The following is a 19758-nucleotide window of genomic DNA, read 5'->3' as shown; positions in this document are numbered from 1 at the left end:
CCAGACAGTAACTGTAGGCTACTCGTCTTTGCAGCTTCCAAACACTCCTCCCTTCTCCCAGGGAGTGACTGCAGACTTTCCCCCAAAAAACCCCTCTACTTCAAATTTCCTGGTTTATAAATCCAGCCCTGCTCATTCCTGCCCAGCTGGGCTCCCTCCCTCAATGAGGGGATTGCTTATCAACCTCAGTTATGGCCTGTCAGTCAATTAGCACCTCCTCAATATGCACTGACCCTTTAACTGCCAGTGAGGAGTAAACACACCATCCCAATACCTCTCAAGTCTTCCCCAGTATGATCATAGTTGGCTTACTCTCTTCTAGCTAGAATGAATATAGTGACTCTGACATCATGGAACTGGAAAGCACATTATGGCTACGGTATGTCAGAAGAAGTGTATAATACAACTTTACATAAAGAGATCTTTGTTTTTCCTGGTAACAGAATTTCGCAAAATTACAGATAAAAATTTTGACTTCTTGTTAGGCTTCCAAGCTTCTGGGTTGTTTCTGGTACAGACAAAATTTATAAAATAATTTTAAGACACTTTATTTGCTATAACATGGACAAAGTTGTCCTATTAAGACAATTTGCCCAAAAGCTTCCTTTACAAAGATGGTGATGTATGTTCTGATAACAAAAGAATTAATTACAATTTTCCTAACTATAAATGGTAGATGGTACAGAATGGTAGACTGAATTCAGGTTTTCTATTATTTTCTATGCCAAAATGCAATTTACATTTTTAATATTGTCTTTCAATTGCTACTTTTCCCCCTTTTTTGTTTCTAGTGTATTTTAATAGATTTTTTGGAGAAGCCTGAGTTATTGTTATGGTTTTGCATTTATGCCAATCTTATAACATTTGTTTATTTTCCTTACTGACATACCTTGACTGTAATTGAAATACTGTTTCAGAAAATAGTACTTCTTTTAAATACAAGCATGAATATTGCCACATGCTACCGAAAACTGGCAGACCTCTTCAGTGAGATGGATGTTTAAGTGAAAACCATCGCTGAAATACGGTACATGATTCTGCATAAATACTTAGCTAAATGGGACATGTCTAAGAACATGAACAGAACAGGGAATCGGTGTTCTGAAAAATGACAACATTTAAAAGTTGACAAATAAGAGGTAGCGTAGTTAGTGGTAAGAGCTGCAACAACATGTTTTGTAAAGCTTCATAGCCACACATTTTCATCAGCTCTGTGCTCCTACACTGATCCACAATGACAGCAAAGCTTCTGGGTTTATGGAAAATAGATCCTGTCAAACTAACTTGCTATACTTTTTGATGAGAGTACAAGTTTGACTGATAAAGGTAATAGAAAAATCTAAGTATATTTCATCAGTACTAAGATATTTGACTTGGTACAGCACGACATTTTGATTAAAAACCTAAAAAAACTATACAATTAAGATGGCACACATTAAATGGATTAAAGTTGGCCAACTAGTAGGTCTCAAAATGTAACTTTAAACAGAGAATCATCATTGAGCAGATGTGTTTCCAGATGGGTCCCACAGGGATTGGTCCATGGCTCTACACTATTTCATAATTTTATTAATGACCTGGAAAAAACCAAAATCATTACTCATAAAGTTTGCAGATGACACAAAAATATGAGGAGTGATAAATAATGAAGAGGACAGGTTACTGATTCAGTGCAATCTCGATTGCCTAGTAAGCTGGGAGAAAGCAAACAATATGCATTTTAATACAGTTAAACATATATATATAGGAATGAAGACTGTAGGCCATACGTACTCATTCGAGGCCTTTATCCTGGGAAGCAGTGATTCTGAAAAAGATTTGGGTGTTGGGTGAATTATCAGCTGAACATGAGCTCCAAATGTAATTACATGGTCAAAAGGGTAAATACAATACTGTACTTGGATGCATAAACAGATGAATCTTGAGTAACTGTAGAGAGGTTAATTTACCTCTGTATTTGGCACTGGTGACAACTACTGGGATACTGTGTCCCATCTGGGTTTCCAAAATTCAAGAAGGGTGTTGATAAATAAGAGCAAGTTCAGAGAAGAACCATTGGAATGATTAAAGGATTAGAAAACATGCCCTATGGTGACTGAACTCCTTGAGTCTATCTATTTAGCTTAACGAAGAAAAGGTTATAGAGTCTATATGTACCTACATAGGTAACAAATGTTAATAATGGGCTCTTCAATCTAGCAGAGAAAGATATAGCATGATCCAATGGCTGGAAGTTGAAGCATGACAAATTCAGACTGGAAATAAGGCACACATTTTTATCATGGAGAATAATTAACCATTGGAACAAAGGTCAGGATGGATTCTCCATCACAGACAATTTTTAAATCAAGATTGAATACTTTTCTAAAAGAGATTGTCTAGGAATTATTTTGGAAAACTTCTATGGCCTGTGTTATATGGGTGGTCAAACTAAAAGATCACAGTGATCCCTTCTGACCTTGGAATCTATATTCGTTGGAAGTGAAAAAGAAGGTATCCACACTAACTATCTTTAGTGTGGTAGATGATAATTATTTCCAACAGAGGAAGAAATGAACATTGCTTTTCTGGAGTTCTTTGAATACAGACCGTGAATACAGGTCACTGAAGAAGAGCTCTGTGTAAGTTTGTCTCTCTTACCTACAGAAGTTGGTTTAATACAAGATATCAACTCACTCATCTTCTATCTGTAAAACATGTGACATGTGCAGTGGAAGATAATGTTCTTACATGTACAGATGAATTAATATTGGACATCCTAAAATATAATTAAGGACCAAATCCTTAGCTGGTGTAAATCAGCGTGCCTCCATTGACTTAAATGGAGTTATGCCAATTGAAATTGGCATAACATAGTTTTATTCCCTATTCTTGTTTCATCTAATTTGCCCAGTATAAATTGGCATATATATACTTATGCTAATGATATTCCAAGTTTTATATATATTAGTTATGCTAATATTATTCCAATTTATACTGGGCAGATTAGTTGAAACAACAGTAAAGAATAAAATTGTCAGACACATAGAAGAACATAAACTGTTGGGCAAAAGAAAACATGGTTTCTGTAAAGGGAGATCATGTCTTACTAATCTATTAGAGTTCTCTGAGGGGGTCAACAGACATGTGGACAAGGGGGATCTAGTGGACATAGTGCACTTAGGTTTCCAAAAAGCCTTTGACAAGGTCCCTCACCAAAGGCTCTTATGTAAATTAAGTTGTCATGGGATAAGAGTGAAGATCCTTTCATGGACTGAGAACTGGTTAAAAGATAGGGAACAAAGGGTAGGAATAAATAGTAAATTTTCAGAATGGAGAGGGGTAACTAGTAGTGTTCCCCAAGGGTCAGTCCTAAGACCAATCCTATTCAACTTATTCATAAATGATCTGGACAAAGGGGTAAAAAGTGAGGTGGCAAAGTTTGCAGATGATACTAAACTGCTCAAGATAGTTAAGACCAAAGCAGACTGTGAAGAACTTCAAAAAGATCTCACAAAACTATTGGGCAACAAAATGGCAAATGAAATTTAATGTGGATAAATATAAAGTAATGCACATTGGAAAAAAATAACCCCAACTATACATACAATATGATGGAGGCTAATTTAGCTACAACTAATCAGGAGAAAGATCTTGGAGTCATCGTGGATACCGAAGACGTCCATGCAGTGTGCAGCAGTCAAAAAAGGAAACGGGATATTAGGAATCATTAAAAAAAGGGATAGAGAATAAGATGGAGAATATCTTATTGCCCTTATATAAATCCATGGTATGCCCACATCTTGAATACTGCATACAGATGTGGTCCCTTCATCTCAAAAAGGATATAGTAGCATTAGAAAAGGTTCAGAAAAGGGCAAGTAAAATGTTTAGGGGTTTGGAACGGGTCCCATATGAGGAGAGATTAAAGAGGCTAGGACTTTTCAGCTTGGAAAAGAGCAGATTAGGGGGGATATGATAGCAGTATATAAAATCAGAGTGGTGTGGAGAAAGTGAATAAGGAAAAGTTGTTTACTTGTTCCCATAATATAAGAACTAGGGACCACCAAATTGAATTAATGGGCAGCAGGTTTAACACAAATAAAAGAAAGTTCTTCTTCACTCAGCGCACAGTCATCCTGTGGAACTCCTTGCCTGAGGAGGTTGTGAATGCTAGGACTATAACAGGGTTTAAAAGAGAACTGGATACATTCCTGGAGGCTAAGCCCATTAATGGCTATTAGCCAGGATGGGTAAGGAATGGTGTCCGAAGCCTCTATTTGTCAGAGGGTTGAGATGCATGGCAGGAGAGCGATCACTGTCTGTTAGGTTCACTCCCTCTGGGGCACCTGGCATTGGCCACTGTCAGTAGACAGGATAGTGGGCTGGATGGACCTTTGGTCTGACCCAGTATGGCTATTCTTATGTTCTTATACCAGAGGATGATATGGCCTGAAATCTACAGCTATGTTAATTCATTTTACATCCATTATAACAATTCAATACAAGTTAACAAAACAAGATACATTAAGGCCAAATTTTGCCCTCAGATAGGTGTGTACAGCTGTCATGCAAGTCAATGGGAATTGCACATAGATGAGTGGGCAGAATTTCACCCTATGGTCGACTTATAATGCATGATTCTACTATATTATTTTCTAATCTATATTTTTCATTAAATTGGAGCTTTTCCCTCATCCCCACATGCACTAGGGGCCTAAAAGAAAATGAATGGGACTATTCCTGTGAATAAGGGGGGTAGGTTTAGACCCCAAATCTGTTGTAAGTAAATTTCATTTTACTGAGGTATGTGTATCTCTTTTAGGCATAGTGTTTTAAAAATGGAAGGCCAAATCCTCACCTGTTGCAAATCAATACTGAAGTCAATGCAGCTAGGGTAATTTACTCCAGCTGAGGTTCAGACCCTGAGTCATTAAAATGTTCAAAACTTAAGTTACACCTTGAAATCAATATTCCTGAAGGATACATGAGACAAGTTTATACCTTGGGAACTATATTGTTTCAGTCTGTCTGGGGGCAGAACAAACAAAACATCAGCGAATCGATTTTCAGAGTGTATGTAACCTATGAACCAGAACCAAAGGTGAAAGTAAGCCGGTCTGTCCGGTACTGTGTACCGGTAAGAAAGCCACTGATGGGGGGGGGGGACAAAATGGGCAGCTGCCCTGGGGCCTGGCGATTTAAAAAGGCCCGGGGCTTCCAGCAGCCACTACTGCACCAGTGGCCAGAGCCCTGGGCCCTTTAAATCACTGCCAGAGCCCAAGGCGGCGTGGCCAGGCAGCGCTGAAGGGCTGGCTGCAGGAGTCTAGCCTCAGCCCCGCCCCTTCCACCTCAGGCCACGCCCCTTCAAGTAGCCCAGAGCCACACCCCCACACCTTGCCCAGGACCCTGGCCGCCCTGTGTACCAGTAAGTCCGTTAAGTTACTTTCACCCCTGACCAGAACATATTTATTTCGGGGAGAGGAAGGGAAACCTTAACACCATAGGAAAATATGTGAAGATACCATACATTTTCAGATCCCCATATATTTTCCATACCTGTGAATTTCCTTTGCACATGAATGTAATGAAATTTTAGGAGTACTGTGAGATAAATCACCTGCACATGATATAATCCTTCTGGAGTCCTTTTGCTTTCAGAAGCAAAAAACAAGTGTCCCCAGCCCGCTCCTCTAACCAGTCGCTCTTTCATTTTTGGCAAAGACTTAATTTTTCTCCCTCTAGTAGGAAGCATTGCAAATTATTTATTACTACTTTCTTAAAGCGCTGAAAGTTGCAGTGCTCCGGTGTGTGTTTTTACATACCCCGAGTGAGCAAGTTGCAGCGCTGTAAAGTGACAGTGGAGACCTCATGGGGGTGGGGGGTTTTTACGGTGCTGGGAGAGCTCTCTTCCAGCGCTGGTGCCACGACTACATAGCCACATTAAAGTGCTGGCACGGCAGCGCTTTAACGTTGCCAGTGAAGACATAGCCTAAGTGTTGGTATTTTTCCAATACTCAGTGACAGCATAGAGAAGCCAGTTACACTTACCTCATGATTTTTGTCATCATCAGAAGAGAATTATTCATGGATAGACATAGATGCCTTTGTCATAGTTTAGGGTGTGAAGAAATTTCATACTTTACTACATGGTCCACGTTTTATATTTTTAATTGACTCATTTCCATGCTTATTAGGAGGTACAATGGTGTGACTGCCCTTAACATTAATGCTGATGGATTGTTCAGCCTACCGTGTGAACCGTGTAATGAATAGACCCACTCAAATATTTTTATATACCTCAACTGGATTTTTTTAGCTGTGCCCAGGCCAATGATTAAAAAAGAAACCTGAAAGCATCCTGACTTTGCCAGCGCTTATGAACTAGTAATGTCTGGGTGGACCTCTGAAAACAGACAGGTGGTGGCCTCTTTCTATCATCAGAGACATGAGTTAACTACCTATCTGTATTGTTTCCTGTGGTGAATGATGGTAGTTGTATACAAAACATTACAATCACAAGCTGCTTGAAGATCATGCAGACAGAATAGGAATGAAAACAATGTCCAAGAGCTGTATCCGGTGGCCATGCTTTGATCAACAGATTGAACAGACAAAGCATTGCGTTGGCAAGATGTACTCTGAGACGCTCCCAAAAGTGCACTGTTCCATCTGTGGGAAGTGCCTAAATCATCTGTACATTGCTGTACCCATGTTTAATTCTACATGTAGAGAAATTGAGAGAAATTATTATTGTTACTGCTTCTTTAATTACCTGGGTAACAGTTCTGATACTACAGTGATGGGGCACCTAAGTAGAGTACCTTGCATAGATGGATAATACTAATGAGAATTCCTCCTTTATTACTGTTTCCTAACAAGTTAACATTTGGAATTGTTCTAATACTATTGATAGTGTAAAATAAAGCAAAATGGGATTGAGGGAAAGTTATTATTAAGCATAAAATGGACTGTAGTGTAAACTACTTTAAGACCTAAAGTGTTAGCTGACACATTAATGAAGCCATCTAGTGGTGCTGTTGTGGTGTTCAACCTGTGATAAAGACCATGTTCACATAGGAATGATGTGTGTCATTCTATTTTGTTTGCTCTAAGTGCAGTGATTTAATTATAGAGAATTGAAATGCATCCACATCACTATGTTGGCGTAAGGTACTTCACTTATGAAGCTGCTGTGTCTACACAGCTCTGCGCTCATACAAATTAACCACTCTGTTTTCTGGGCAGATATCCCATGCTGCAGTGTTCTCCCACTCAGGTCTGTGCTTGGTAATTTGTCTCACAGTGCATTGTGGTATGCCTTCTGATTCAGGTGTGAAGCAATACAGTGAGGGGTACTAGTTGGAGAGTGTGCACACAAAACTTAAAGTGAACAAACTCATTGCAAAATGGAGTTACTCCAGTTCCAAGGAATATTACTGTGATCTAAGATGTTTGGTTTAAAAACAGGTTTTGTGTGGACACAAGGCACATGAAGGCAAACAAACTACAGTTACTCTGAGGTAACATCCCCATATAGACAAGGCCCAATAAATGACTGAGATGTGTGCATCTCTTTGCTGAATTTCTGTTTCACCATGCTAAATTTTGCTCTGACGAAGACCAAAATATATGCACCTGCAAAAGAAATTAAATAAATATGGAACCTGACTGAGTCAAGTTTGGTTTGTGGGGTTTTTTGTTTGTTTTTGTTTTTACTTTCTTTGATTGTTGATGGTGCCCCTGGCAATGATCAGTCCAGAACTGTGCAATGCCAGATGCATTGTCCACTTAATGAACTAACAACCTGCAACTTTTTAAAAATGAAGCTGTTTGAGTTTTGCATAATTTATTTCAAACCATTAATTTATACTCTGATTTTGCAAGCTTATTACTTAAAAATCACTAAAATATATCTTATTTATTGAAAACTTATTTAGTGTTTGTGCCCACGAAGGTGGGGAGATACCAGTGAAAGGATACATTCAGGCCTCAGAATAGCAAGCTACGCTTTATTGAAGGAAGAATTTATGCTCCAATCTGCGCAGGGAGTCCCTAGGCACGCAGAGGGGCTGTAGGGGACTCTGGTCATTCGGGACAGCTGACCAGGCAGGACTCCGTTGCAGGGGGAGTCCTCTGTGGTGTTACATTCTCCGCGCTTATCTCGAGGTTACATGGGGTCAACAGCTGGTTACATCCGTTACATTCATGATTTATGCTTGTTATATAAACTGACTCATTTACAGGCAAAAAATATGCTGAACTATGCTAAACTATATTTTCGCAGGGTATGTCGGATAAAGTTAATTGAAATGCCTGCATCCTCCGCTTACATTCAGTCACGTACGCGGTCCACCACTTAGCTCCTCGCCAATCTTCCGCAACCTTGCCCCTACACTCCACCCCTTGGCAGATTGCGGTGTGTTCGTTACTGCAACCAGTGCACGCCGAGTGTGCGCACTGGTTTGGGGGTTGCTAGTCAGGCCAGGAGGGCAGAGGAGCAATTCACACAACATTGAAGAAGGACAAACACACATAGAAAACCCACTAGTCCAATCAATAGCAGGAACCTGATGCATCTCCCCCAGGCGCCGAGATCCGGAAGCCAGGAGGTTAGCCACTGCCAAAGGTCATCCCATGCAGAAGTCTCAGAGCCCATGTCATGTATCACCTTCAAGTGGTCCATCATATTATGAACATCAGTCTTGATATGCTTAACTGTGTAATTCCGGTGGGCCAACGGTAACGTTAAAGTCCCCGGTGTCTGGCACGTATTCTGCTATCACTGCGCACGAGGCTGGGGGAAGTTCTCCAACAGGACGAATGGCGTCCATCGCCGAAGGTCACTGAACACACCAACAAGCATCCCCCAATACCACTACCGATGTCCCGTAGCTCAGACCACTGGCCAGACAGGCCGGGGCCAGTCTTGAACAGTATTTCCTCAAGGCAGGGATTATATGCGGCTGCTCGCCACCATCGTTCTGTCCCCCTATATGAGGCCGATCCATCTGTGAACCACGTAGCCTCTCGTTGTTGTTCAGTCAAGGAGGCGTAGGGAGGGGCCTTCATACAGAGGGGCTGAGGTACCTCAACGGGGCGGGAGCATAAGTGTGCTGACCTACGGAGGGCAGTTCCTCGAAGGTGTCCACGCCTAGAAGCCACGTTTGCGCATCGGTAATGCATGCCTGGGTCTTTTACATACACAGCGGCAGGTAATGTTTCCATTTCCATAGGGTTTGGGTCTGGGCTACCCCAGTCTGCGTGAGTGGGCTCTCATCCTGGACCCAACCCATAATTGGAAGTGGGGTACGCACCTCTACAGGCTCCTTGCCCCTTATGGGCTCAGTTTGCTGAAGGGCCCATATTACTGCAAGCAGCTGCTGTTCAAGGGGTGTATAATGCTCAGCCGAGCCTCGTAGGGATTGTCACTAATACCGTATGGGCTCCTTTCGAGATGAAGCTTGCTGCCACAGCCACCATGAGGCCACGCGGTCAACCACTGTTACCTCAAGTTCAAAGGGGGTGCCTCGTCTGCCTGGGCTTAGCACTGCGTGCTGGCTGAATGCCTCTTTAGCCTGTTGAAATGCAGCATGCTGTTTGGCTGCCCAGCCAAACATGGCTTTCTTCCGGACTACTGCTTGTATGGGCTGCAAAATGTACTTTAGATGGGGAATGAACGTGCGCCAATATCCAAGGAGGCCCAGAAAAGTTTGGGCTTGGCTTACGCTAGTGGGCTCTGGGAAGTGGATAATTGTTTCGATGGCCTTTTGTGGGATTTTACTTTGAGGCCCTGACCAAAGTATGCCCAAGAACATCACCTCCTGCTGGGCCCCTGGATTTTACTAGGGTTGATGGCCCATCCCCTGGCTATCAGAGCCTGCAAAACATTGTTCTTGGCCTTGGAGAGTGCCGCCTCATGGGGCCCACTCAGCAGGACATCATCAATATAGTGCTCTAGGACCAGTCCCTCTGGAAGAGTCACTTGCTCCAGGTCTCGACTAACCAACTGGTGACAGATGGTAGGGCTATACTTGTAGCCCGGAGGCACCACAGTGAACGTGTACTGCCGATCCTGCCACATAAAGACAAATTGATCCTGGATCTGCGGGGCAATGGCGATGAAGAAGAAGGCATTTGCCAGATCCACCACTACATGCCACTGCCCTACTTGCATCATGAGGCACCCCATGATGGAGACCATGTCGGGAACTGCTGCCGTTAGGGTTTGGGTGACCCTATTCAGGTTCCGGTAGTCAACCGTCATGCGCCAGGTTCCATCCTTTTTACGGACTGGCCAAATTGGGCTGTTAAATGTACTCATGGCGGTGTGAATGATGTCTGCCTGGAGCAGTCCTTTAACGGTCGCGGTTATTTCCTCGTGCCCACCAGGTATCCAATACCGTTTGGTATTGACTACTGTGGTAGGGGTTGGAAGCACCACGGGATCCCGCCATGGATGGCCCTGCATCATGATTACAGCTGCTCGGTCATACAGCGGGCACCCAAAGGAAAAGGGCCCCCACTGTGTGTCTATGGTTTACCCTCGGAGGAGGTCTATACTCAGTATGTATTCATGAATGGGGGTGATTAAGATGGTGACTTGTATGGGGGAGATCCCTTCCCAATGGCCAGCCTTAACTGCATTGGCGCAGCCCGAATATTTGCCCATCCGAGGCCGCTCACCATTACCAACCAGCCGCGACAGGGTGGGGTGCCATGTACTATAGTCGCTTCTGCTCCTGTGTCCACAAGAGCCATTACTCGTTGTTGCCCCTGGCTAGGTCAGTAGATCTCTACTGGGACATAAAGGTGGTGGTCCCCCACTCCATATCGCCTTACCTCCGGGGGGGGATGCAGGGGACCCACCACCCCTTCAATATTGGGCGGGCAGCTTTCACTCAATATAGTCTGCCAGCGGGGCAGACAGTTGGGGCTGCTGAGGGGTACTATCTACCTTGTTTTGGGGCCTTCCTTTCATCAGGGCCCCCACCCTTTCCTTGGTATGCTGTTCTGGCTTGAGCTGTAACCAGCGTCTTAACAGCTCAGCATTGGTTTCCCCATCCACTTCCTCCAGGGGAATCCTTTTGCTTCACATTCATCTGACGCGGCTTTGTAGTCTTCATCATACCATCAATTTCTGTTAATTGCATCAGGAGCTGTGCCGCATCGCCCACCGACCCTAAGGCTCCCCCAAGCTTTGGAGGGATCATCACCTTCAGGTGGGGGTGGGTGTTCTGCAAAAGCTGGGTACAGATGGTGTGGGTCAGCTCCACGGCATCGGGCCCTTCAAAATCCTCGGCAAATGTGCCTAGCTGTCGGAGCTGGCTAACCCCCTCTGGGATGGAAGCCCACTGTTCCAACCTGCCATCGGTGTCTGCAGGCAAACTCCAGATGGTTTTGATAGCAATGGTCAACCAGGACATAAGGGAGGGATATGGGAAGTCCGCCTCCGTAGCGGCCCCTGCATTGAGACTTCTACGAAGGAGGGGGTTTGTGGTTAGCGAGCCCATTCAGCCTAGCTCAGCGGGGGTAAGGTTAATCACATCCACTCCCTTGTCCCACTGTAGCAGCCAGGCCAGCAGCGATTCTTTGGGACACTGCTGGAAACGCTACATGAAATCCTGTATCTCGGAGGATTTAAATTCCCGGATAGTATCCCTTCCTACCATGTTATCATTATCCCTGTGCGGTCTCTCGTACCATGTCTCAACAGTGGGTCACAATTGTGGATATAGCCCCGCCTTCCCACCGTCCCCCTCCCCGGGGGACTCGTCCTCGCTTGTCTCCCAAATGTCCCCATCCCAGGTCTCTGGGTTCCAGTCGCTTTTGCGCACAAGTGCGCATATGGCAAGGGGGCGCATGTCCCACTGAACTCCCTTTCGCCACCGGTGGTTCGCAATTCGAGCCGCCATAACCGTGCATTGGTGCTCTAACCGCTCGGCCCGTTCGGCTGTACCAGTGATGACTTCCTGGGTTAGTGAATGGGCCTCGTTTGCTTCCTGCAAGTCAGTCTCTAATTGTCCTATCCTCTGGCGCTGAACCAGCAGTGCCTTGTCCACCGTGCAGAGCGTGGTCAGAAGACCCATCCCAGGTCTCCCGCCGCTTTTCGCTCTGTGGGTCCTACTTTGTCCAGCTGGAGCTTGGATATCAGTTCCTCCAGCCTAACTGGGGTGACTCCCAGCTCCTGCTTGAGCTCTGGCCATGCGGCGGGGGCAACCAAATCCACCAGCTTGCAAGCCACTGGTGCCCACTGTCCCATGGAGGGTCACCCGGGGATGCGGCTCTCTCCCTCCCCCTTATCCTTCCTTCCCCAAAGAGGCATCCCTTCACTGGTATCCTGTTCATGACGCCAATTGTGCCCGCAAAGGGGGGGAGATACCAGTGAAAGGATGACACTCAGGCCTAAGAATAGCAAGCTACGCTTTATTGAAGGAAGAACTTATGCTCCAATCTGCATGGGGAGTCCCTAGGGTGCATGGAGGGGCTGTTGGGGACTCGGGCCATTTTGGGATAGCTGACCAGGCAGGACTCGCCGTGTGGGGGGGGGCGGGGGAGTCCTCTGCGGTATTATATTCTCCATGCTTATCTCAAGATTACAGGGGTCAACAGCTGGTTACATCCATTACAGTCATGATTTATGCTTGTTATATAAACTGACTCATTTACAGGCAAAAAATATGCTGAACTATGCTAAACTATATTTTGGCAGGGTCCGTTGAACAAAGTTCATTGAACTGCCTGCATCCTCCGCTTACATCCAGTCACGTGCGCCACTTAGGTCCTCACTAATCTTCCACAACCTTTCCCCTAGAGTGTTGCTTACGGTATTATGACAGATCAAAAATGTAATCTAATTTTAAATATATTATATATATTTCTGGAGGATTTCCCAGAATATACATCTGTTACTTTGACTTACAAGTCAGAGAAAAAGAGGCAGAATTTGGTTGCACTGAAAAAGATTTAAAAAAGAGGATTTTGTAAAAATCAATGTGCCATATATTAGCTGATGATCCATCTGGAAAGCTGTGTATGCCAGATACTTGATGTGCAAAATATCACAGAGTATTTTCTCTGAGTGATCATTTATTTTTCTCCATTCTCTGCACTGTCCATCATACAACAATAATAGTTTATCTCACACTAACCTTAATTCTGCAAAGGCAAAGTTAAGGTTGCACATGCAACTTTTACTTGTCTTTTCCACACTTTTGAGGACTTAACTCTGCAACCATAATAATCTCTTAACATAGCTTCTTAGATAAAAACACTAGCTTTTTCTTAGCTTTACAGCTTTAATGTTCTCAGCATCATTTTCTTGGAGGAATCTATATAATTAGTAATAGATAAAATTTATTCTTCTCATTCCTTTTATTCTTAAAAATGGTCAGATCAATTTTGCTCATATTTTACAAAAAGAAAGATTCACCTAGGACAAAAACAAAGTTTGGAGTATTTTAGCACCAATGGCAAAAGTTTCAGAAAGCTCCAAGTAACTGAAAACAGATCAAAATAGAAACTGTTCTGTGTCTTAACTGTAGTGGAATAATACAGTGAGAAATGTCATGAACAGAGTCATTCCTATACAAAGCTAAAGATACTGGCAGAATCTGAGCAATCTTTTTCATTAATCTGGGTGGAGTGTCAGCATACAAATCCAAATCTAGTCTAATGTCAGTAGGTGTCAAGTCTTGTTCATAGAAAATTCATTGTGTTGCATGTTGAATTTTAATGGAACGTAATTGAAATAATTGATCGTTGCCAATATCTTATAGCTTGCTTTTCTTGATGCATATTTTTATCCCATAGATGCAAAAAAATCATGATTACATACAGTAAGTCTCAGAAGCACTGTTATTCTGACGACTATTAGAATGACACTCTTCCGCAAGCAGAGCTTTCAATTGCCTAGAGTGGCAGAAGAGCCAAAGAATCCATGAAGTCCACTAGGGACATAGGCTGGCAACAGCTATTTTATGCAATGAGATACTAATGTGAGGAGTGGCAGTATAAAATGCTAAAATGGATTGCTAATCTTGCCCTGTGCATCTCTGCAGCATGATAGATGTGATATATATTGATAAATCTGGGTCTTATCGCTCCAAGAACTGGTAGAAGAATGCTGAAGGTGGACTCTAGATTTGTAATGAGACTGTCTCCTGGTGACATTGTCTCCATGCACTAGCTACTTTGGTGTAATCACCAAGTACCATTATTTAAAATTTAAATTTATTTATTTATTTAAAAATCCTGCACTTCCTCTTGCCATTAAATTGATCCATCTGTGAGCCCTGGAAAGTTCAGAAAAGAACTAAAAAGCTATAGAATGATGAGGCAGCAAAATGCTTAGACTTTGTGCCCTGTGGCATACCATCAGCAAAAATAAGTTAAGGTCTAATCCTTCACATTAAAGTTAATGGCAACACCCTCATACCCTCTGTATTTGGCTCAGGAGGAACCGTTATTGGAATACTGTGTCCAGTTCTGGTCTCTACTCTTCAAAAAGGGTGTTGAAAAATTGGAGAGAGTTCAGAGAAGAGCCATAACAATGATTAAAAGATTGGAAAACTTGCCTCATAGTGATACACTGTAGATTGAGATCCTTGAGTTTATCAAAGAGGAGGTCACTGCAACTACATAGAGAACAGAAATTTGAAAAGAGAGGGCTCTTCAGTCTAGCAGACAAAAGTATAACAAAATCCAATGGTTGAAATGGAAGCTAGACACACATATCTCATAAAAAGGTATCGAACTGTAACAGTGAGAGTAATGAACCACTGGAACAATTTTCTAATGTTTGTTGTGGATTCGCCACCATTTGGAGATTATAAAATCACAACTGGATTTTTTTAAGGCATGCTCTAGTTCAACCATAGCTATTGCACTTGATGCGGAAATTAATTCAGGAAGGTCTCCTGGCCTATGTCATGTAGGAAGTGTAACTAGATGATCACAATTGTCCTTTCCTTCTGGCCTTAAAAATCTATGAATCTATTCACTTCAAGGGCTGCAGGAATGAGACCTCTAAGGGCCCAATCTGGCCAAGATATGCACTCAAACTCCTTTTAGTTTCAGTATGTGTGCTGGATGCATACCATAAGGCAAGCTCATCCCCTAAAAATGTGCATTTCCATTGTACTCAGCATGAATGTACCCAGCAACTTTCACATGATATAGTATTTAGAGTATTATACTTTTAATCAAATAAATGTGCAATTCAGTCCATGCATTCAAACATTAGGGTTTTTTTCTATCCTTTCTTTTATGTCTACTTTTCTGTCTCTTTAAACAATTAAAGGGTTTAAAAGATGAGGGATGAATCTAAAATGATAAAGAGCAAAGCATAATTAACCTGTGGAAGTCGTAGCCTGTTAATAGGACAGCTCCCCTATTGTCTCAAATTTATGGAAAGAAAGAGAAGACTCAAGGGACGTGATTTAACTAAGTTGCAACTTTATTAATTTTATTCAGCTGGGAACTATCAACTAATAATTCATTCAATGCACATCATCATTCCTTTCTTAATTCTTTCCACCTGGTGGGGAGTGGCCAACAGCTCCCACCCCTGCACAGTTGGTGCCAGCCCATGGCTAAGACCCTAACACCCTCTCCTTATCTGAGTGTTAAGGGGCTGCCTACAACTGCTACCAGACTTTAGGAGTCCCAACCTATTCCCCAGATTCTTTAGAGGATGCCTTCCCCTAAGTACACTTCCAATTTTGGCATAGTAGGGACCAGTCCCCCCATGGAATGAGTACTTACAATGGACACCTGGCACTTGCTAAATTGCAACAACTTGAATTGTACCTCCTGACCTATTCACCAGATCCCTAGCCTGCTGTGGGAGAGGCAAAAAAAACCACCCCACCCTTTCTGGCAGTCAGGAAAAATATCTTCCCAGTCTTCATAAAGGTGACTAGTGCAGTACCCACAGCAGAACAACAACAAAAACAGGTTTGTACTAATCTCATGGGTGGGAAGGTGAAAGCTGCTAATTGGGCATGAGTGGGGGCACACTCTGGACGGATAGGTTTTATATAACCCTCTCCATGTGTGCAGGAGCCATTACCTGAGTCCCACTGGCCAACCCATGAATTCAGGTGATGTCCTCCACCCCACTTTAAGAAGCCACTACGCTTTTTCCTTCCAGTCCAGAAAAAGTCCTCCTACTTTGAGGTTGTGGGGGTTGCATTTGGAGATTGAGGGCAACCTAAAACTCATTCAGAACTTGCTAGAACACAAGCCTTGTTATGTTAACCCTAGAATGTTTCAGTTATTTAATAGTTTACAGACATTCATGTTTTTTCTTGGTATTGTATTTTCTTACATAAGTTTCAGACATCCTATAAATTCTGTCAGTGCAGCATTTGAAAGAGAACATTATAGCCTGCACTACCACTACTGGAGGCCTCATGGAAGTTGTAACACTGTTCAGAAATGTTAATGTCAATATGAGTGTTTATGTGCAGCCTTAATTCTAGCTTAGATGTCCCCTCCCCCAGCCCCCACCCGGATACATAATGCTGACCTCTGTGTCTGCAACTTGAAATTCTGGTCCCCACAGACTAATGAGAATATAGAAGACCTAAAGAAACTACAATGAAAGGAAACCATAGTGACACAAAGATTGGAAGATAAATCTTACAAGGAGAGACTGAGGGAACTAAATTTATATAATTTAGAATGGTGAAGACACAGGGGATATCTTTTCTTTCTGACAGTCTACAAATGTCTTCAAAGTGACAGCATATGTGATAAAATGGAATCATTCACAGCCTCAAGATATGATATGCCAAGAAACAATGGCCTGAAGCTAAGAAAAGAAAAGTTTAGACTAAATATTATTACGAAAAAGTTAAGAGTAAGAGCAACTGGATGATGGAATGGCCTGAAGTACAACGGGAAGTTGTGGCACCATCACTATACATATGCAACAACAGATTAGATGAGACATTAGTATGTACTATATAGTCTTGAAAAATACAAGGGTCAGACTAAATGAAACCACTGTTCATTTTGACCATGCTGTATTATCTTCGGCTGCAAAAATAAATGTTATTCATGCACACTTCAGAAAATACATCTTTGTTTAAGTTGAAGAAAAGTAAAAACCCATATTATGCAATGCAATGTAAACCATATTAGCATTTTAATACGTTAATAACTGAATTGCTCTCCCTGATCCTTAGTTACAATGATAAAGCATCATACAGAAACAGTGGTATGGGTAAGAAATAGTACAAATGTGAGTCCTTCAGTTTTGTAGAAGCTGGTTAGAGTGATAGAGAGAAAAGAGCTTCAGTTAAAGACCAAAAGTAAATATCAGAATATACAGGAAGATAAATGCCTCTGTCATAGGTAACTTACTTTTTCTAGAAAGAATACAGAAGCAGACAAGCTGCTAAGCCAATTACATTGTAATTATATGCTTACAGTCCCAGAAGTATGACTAAGAATAGAGTGAACCCAGATACTAAATAATTCTGATCCCTAAAAATGCCACAGTACCTTCAAGTAAGGTTTGAATTCCTTTGGCTGGATAGTGTAGGGAAGCTTGCATTTCCTCTGCACCTGTTGTACATGTGGGATGGATACCTAAAGGTCTTCATTTTCCAGAATCAATCTGCAACAAAGATTTAATTATCAATTTGGCATATACAGCATGATAGAAGTATATTTGATTACTTTCAATGACCTTTTGAATATTCTTTTAAGTTCTTTGCAGATTATTCATGGTCTCTGTATCTGGGATGTATTAGCAGGAGTGTTGTAAGCAAGACATGAGAAGTAATTCTTCTGCTCTACTCTGCACTGATTAGTTATCAGCTGGAGTATTGTGTCAAGTTCTGGATGCCACATTTCAGGAAAGATGTGGACAAATTGGAGAAAGTCCAGAGAAGAGCAACAAAAATTATTAAAGGTCTATAAAACATGACCTATGAGGGAAGATTGAAAAAAATGGGTTTGTTTAGCCTGGAAAAGATAAGACTGAGAGGAGACATGATAACAGTTTTCAAGTACATAAAAGGTTGTTACAAGGAGGAGGGAGAAAAATTGTTCTTCTTAACCTCTGAGGATGGGACAAGAAACAATGGGTTTAAATTGCAGCAAGGGAGGTTTAGGTTGGCCATTAGAAAAAAAGTTCCTAACTGTCAGGGTGGTTAAGCACTAGAATAATTGCCTAGGGAGATTGTAGAATCTCCATCATTGGAAATTTTTAAGAGAAAATTAGACCAATACCTGTCAGGGATGGTCGAGATAATACTTAGTCCTGCCTTGAGTGCAGGGGACTGGACTAGATGACCTCTCGAGGTCCTTTACAGTCCTATGATTCTATGATTCACAGATCAGTAACTTATGAAAAGAAGATACCTCAAATTACAGAATAGTTAAAGGCCACATTTCAATATACTTACTCATGTACCTCACATAGGACCTTCAATCAAAATGTTCTAATTCAGTCACTAAGAATACTTGTGGAGTAAGGCACTATTTATAGTAAGGATATCACAATCTGACTCTCAAGCAGTTATAACTTCAGGTACACTATCACAGACACTACTGAGTATTTCAAGTCTGATGATATGCTGTTCTCGTGGGACCTGATTCAAGAATATACTTAAGCACATGCTTAAATGCATCCTAAATCAGCAACATTATAAGCTTAAACTTTAGCACTGTCCTAAACAGGGATGCTTTCCTGAATGGGCGTCAAAATGAGATAATTAAACAAAAAGCAGTAAATCCTATTCTTGTGACAATGATTTTAACAAGAAAAGAAAAATTACTCACTTGAGTAATACATTTTTGGGTAATGACATAGGCTGTAAAAGTCCCATCTATTTCCAAAGGAAGAGAAGATGCCTCAAGTGTATCTCCTGTTGTTATGGGCTATAAGAGGAGAATCTGCCACATTCATGGTATAATTCACGTGTCGTAGGCAGTACAGACCCTTTGGGATGCATTTGTGAGCTCTAGCAGTCATGGTAATTCCGTATCCCATTATTCATAATGACGGGAGGCACCATCAGCCTTAGTAATAGAATTCAGAGGAGTTATCTCAGGAGCTCAAGAGAAAGAGGCAGGACAACAGGGTGAAACTTTCATCACCAATCCTGTGCTCTACCTCTTCTGTAGATAATAGGTGGCTTTATCCACCAAGGGTTGTCAATCCAGCACCTTTTGTGAACACTAGAAAGAATCACAAATTAATGTTCTATTTATACACCTGAGTTTCATCATTATATTACAAGAGTTCTTGACAGTTATTTTTATCTACATTCTGTTGTTTTTCTTATTGCTTAATATTTTGTAGGAATCCAAAAATAATAACCTTTTGTTCTGTACAAAAATTACTCAGTATCTGTAATAATACTTACAGGATCATTAAGGAAATAAATAAAAGCAATAATTATTCACCACTTAAAAATGGGATATTTAAATCAGATACCCTTTAGCCCAGTAATATTTAACAAAGTTCTAGCCAAACAAACCATCAGGAAGAGGAGAGCTTTTATGTAAAGATCTTTACCGCTGTGTACTAGTCCTACCTCAACCTATCTTACTTTAACTATAAAACTGGTTCTGTATCCTCTGGTATCCATTGTACTTATTCATAGTCCTTATTGTGGGAGTGTGCATAGACGACCCTCACAATATTAATATAAGCAGTGACAAATAAATATTCATGAAACTCACCATTAACTACTTAAAAACAATGTTCAATTAGGAACTTGACATCTGCACTGCGAAAATAATTTTATTACCATATGAAAA

At 41.8% G+C, this 19758-nt stretch overlaps 1 long non-coding RNA gene across 1 annotated transcript in view; it reads right to left on the bottom strand.

Annotated features, from left to right (window-relative positions):
- Window positions 1-19758, bottom strand: part of LOC140909995 (uncharacterized) — a 194950-nt gene that overhangs the window by 84069 nt on the left and 91123 nt on the right. Inside the window, exon 4 of the long non-coding RNA XR_012158400.1 lies at window positions 17491-17605. This is a non-coding gene — a long non-coding RNA (uncharacterized lncRNA). The remainder of the gene's footprint in view (window positions 1-17490; window positions 17606-19758) is intronic.

This window comes from Lepidochelys kempii, chromosome 4 (genome assembly GCF_965140265.1).
Source record: "Lepidochelys kempii isolate rLepKem1 chromosome 4, rLepKem1.hap2, whole genome shotgun sequence".
Classification (NCBI taxonomy): domain Eukaryota; kingdom Metazoa; phylum Chordata; order Testudines; family Cheloniidae; genus Lepidochelys; species Lepidochelys kempii.
This window is presented reverse-complemented; position numbering and strand designations above follow the sequence as displayed.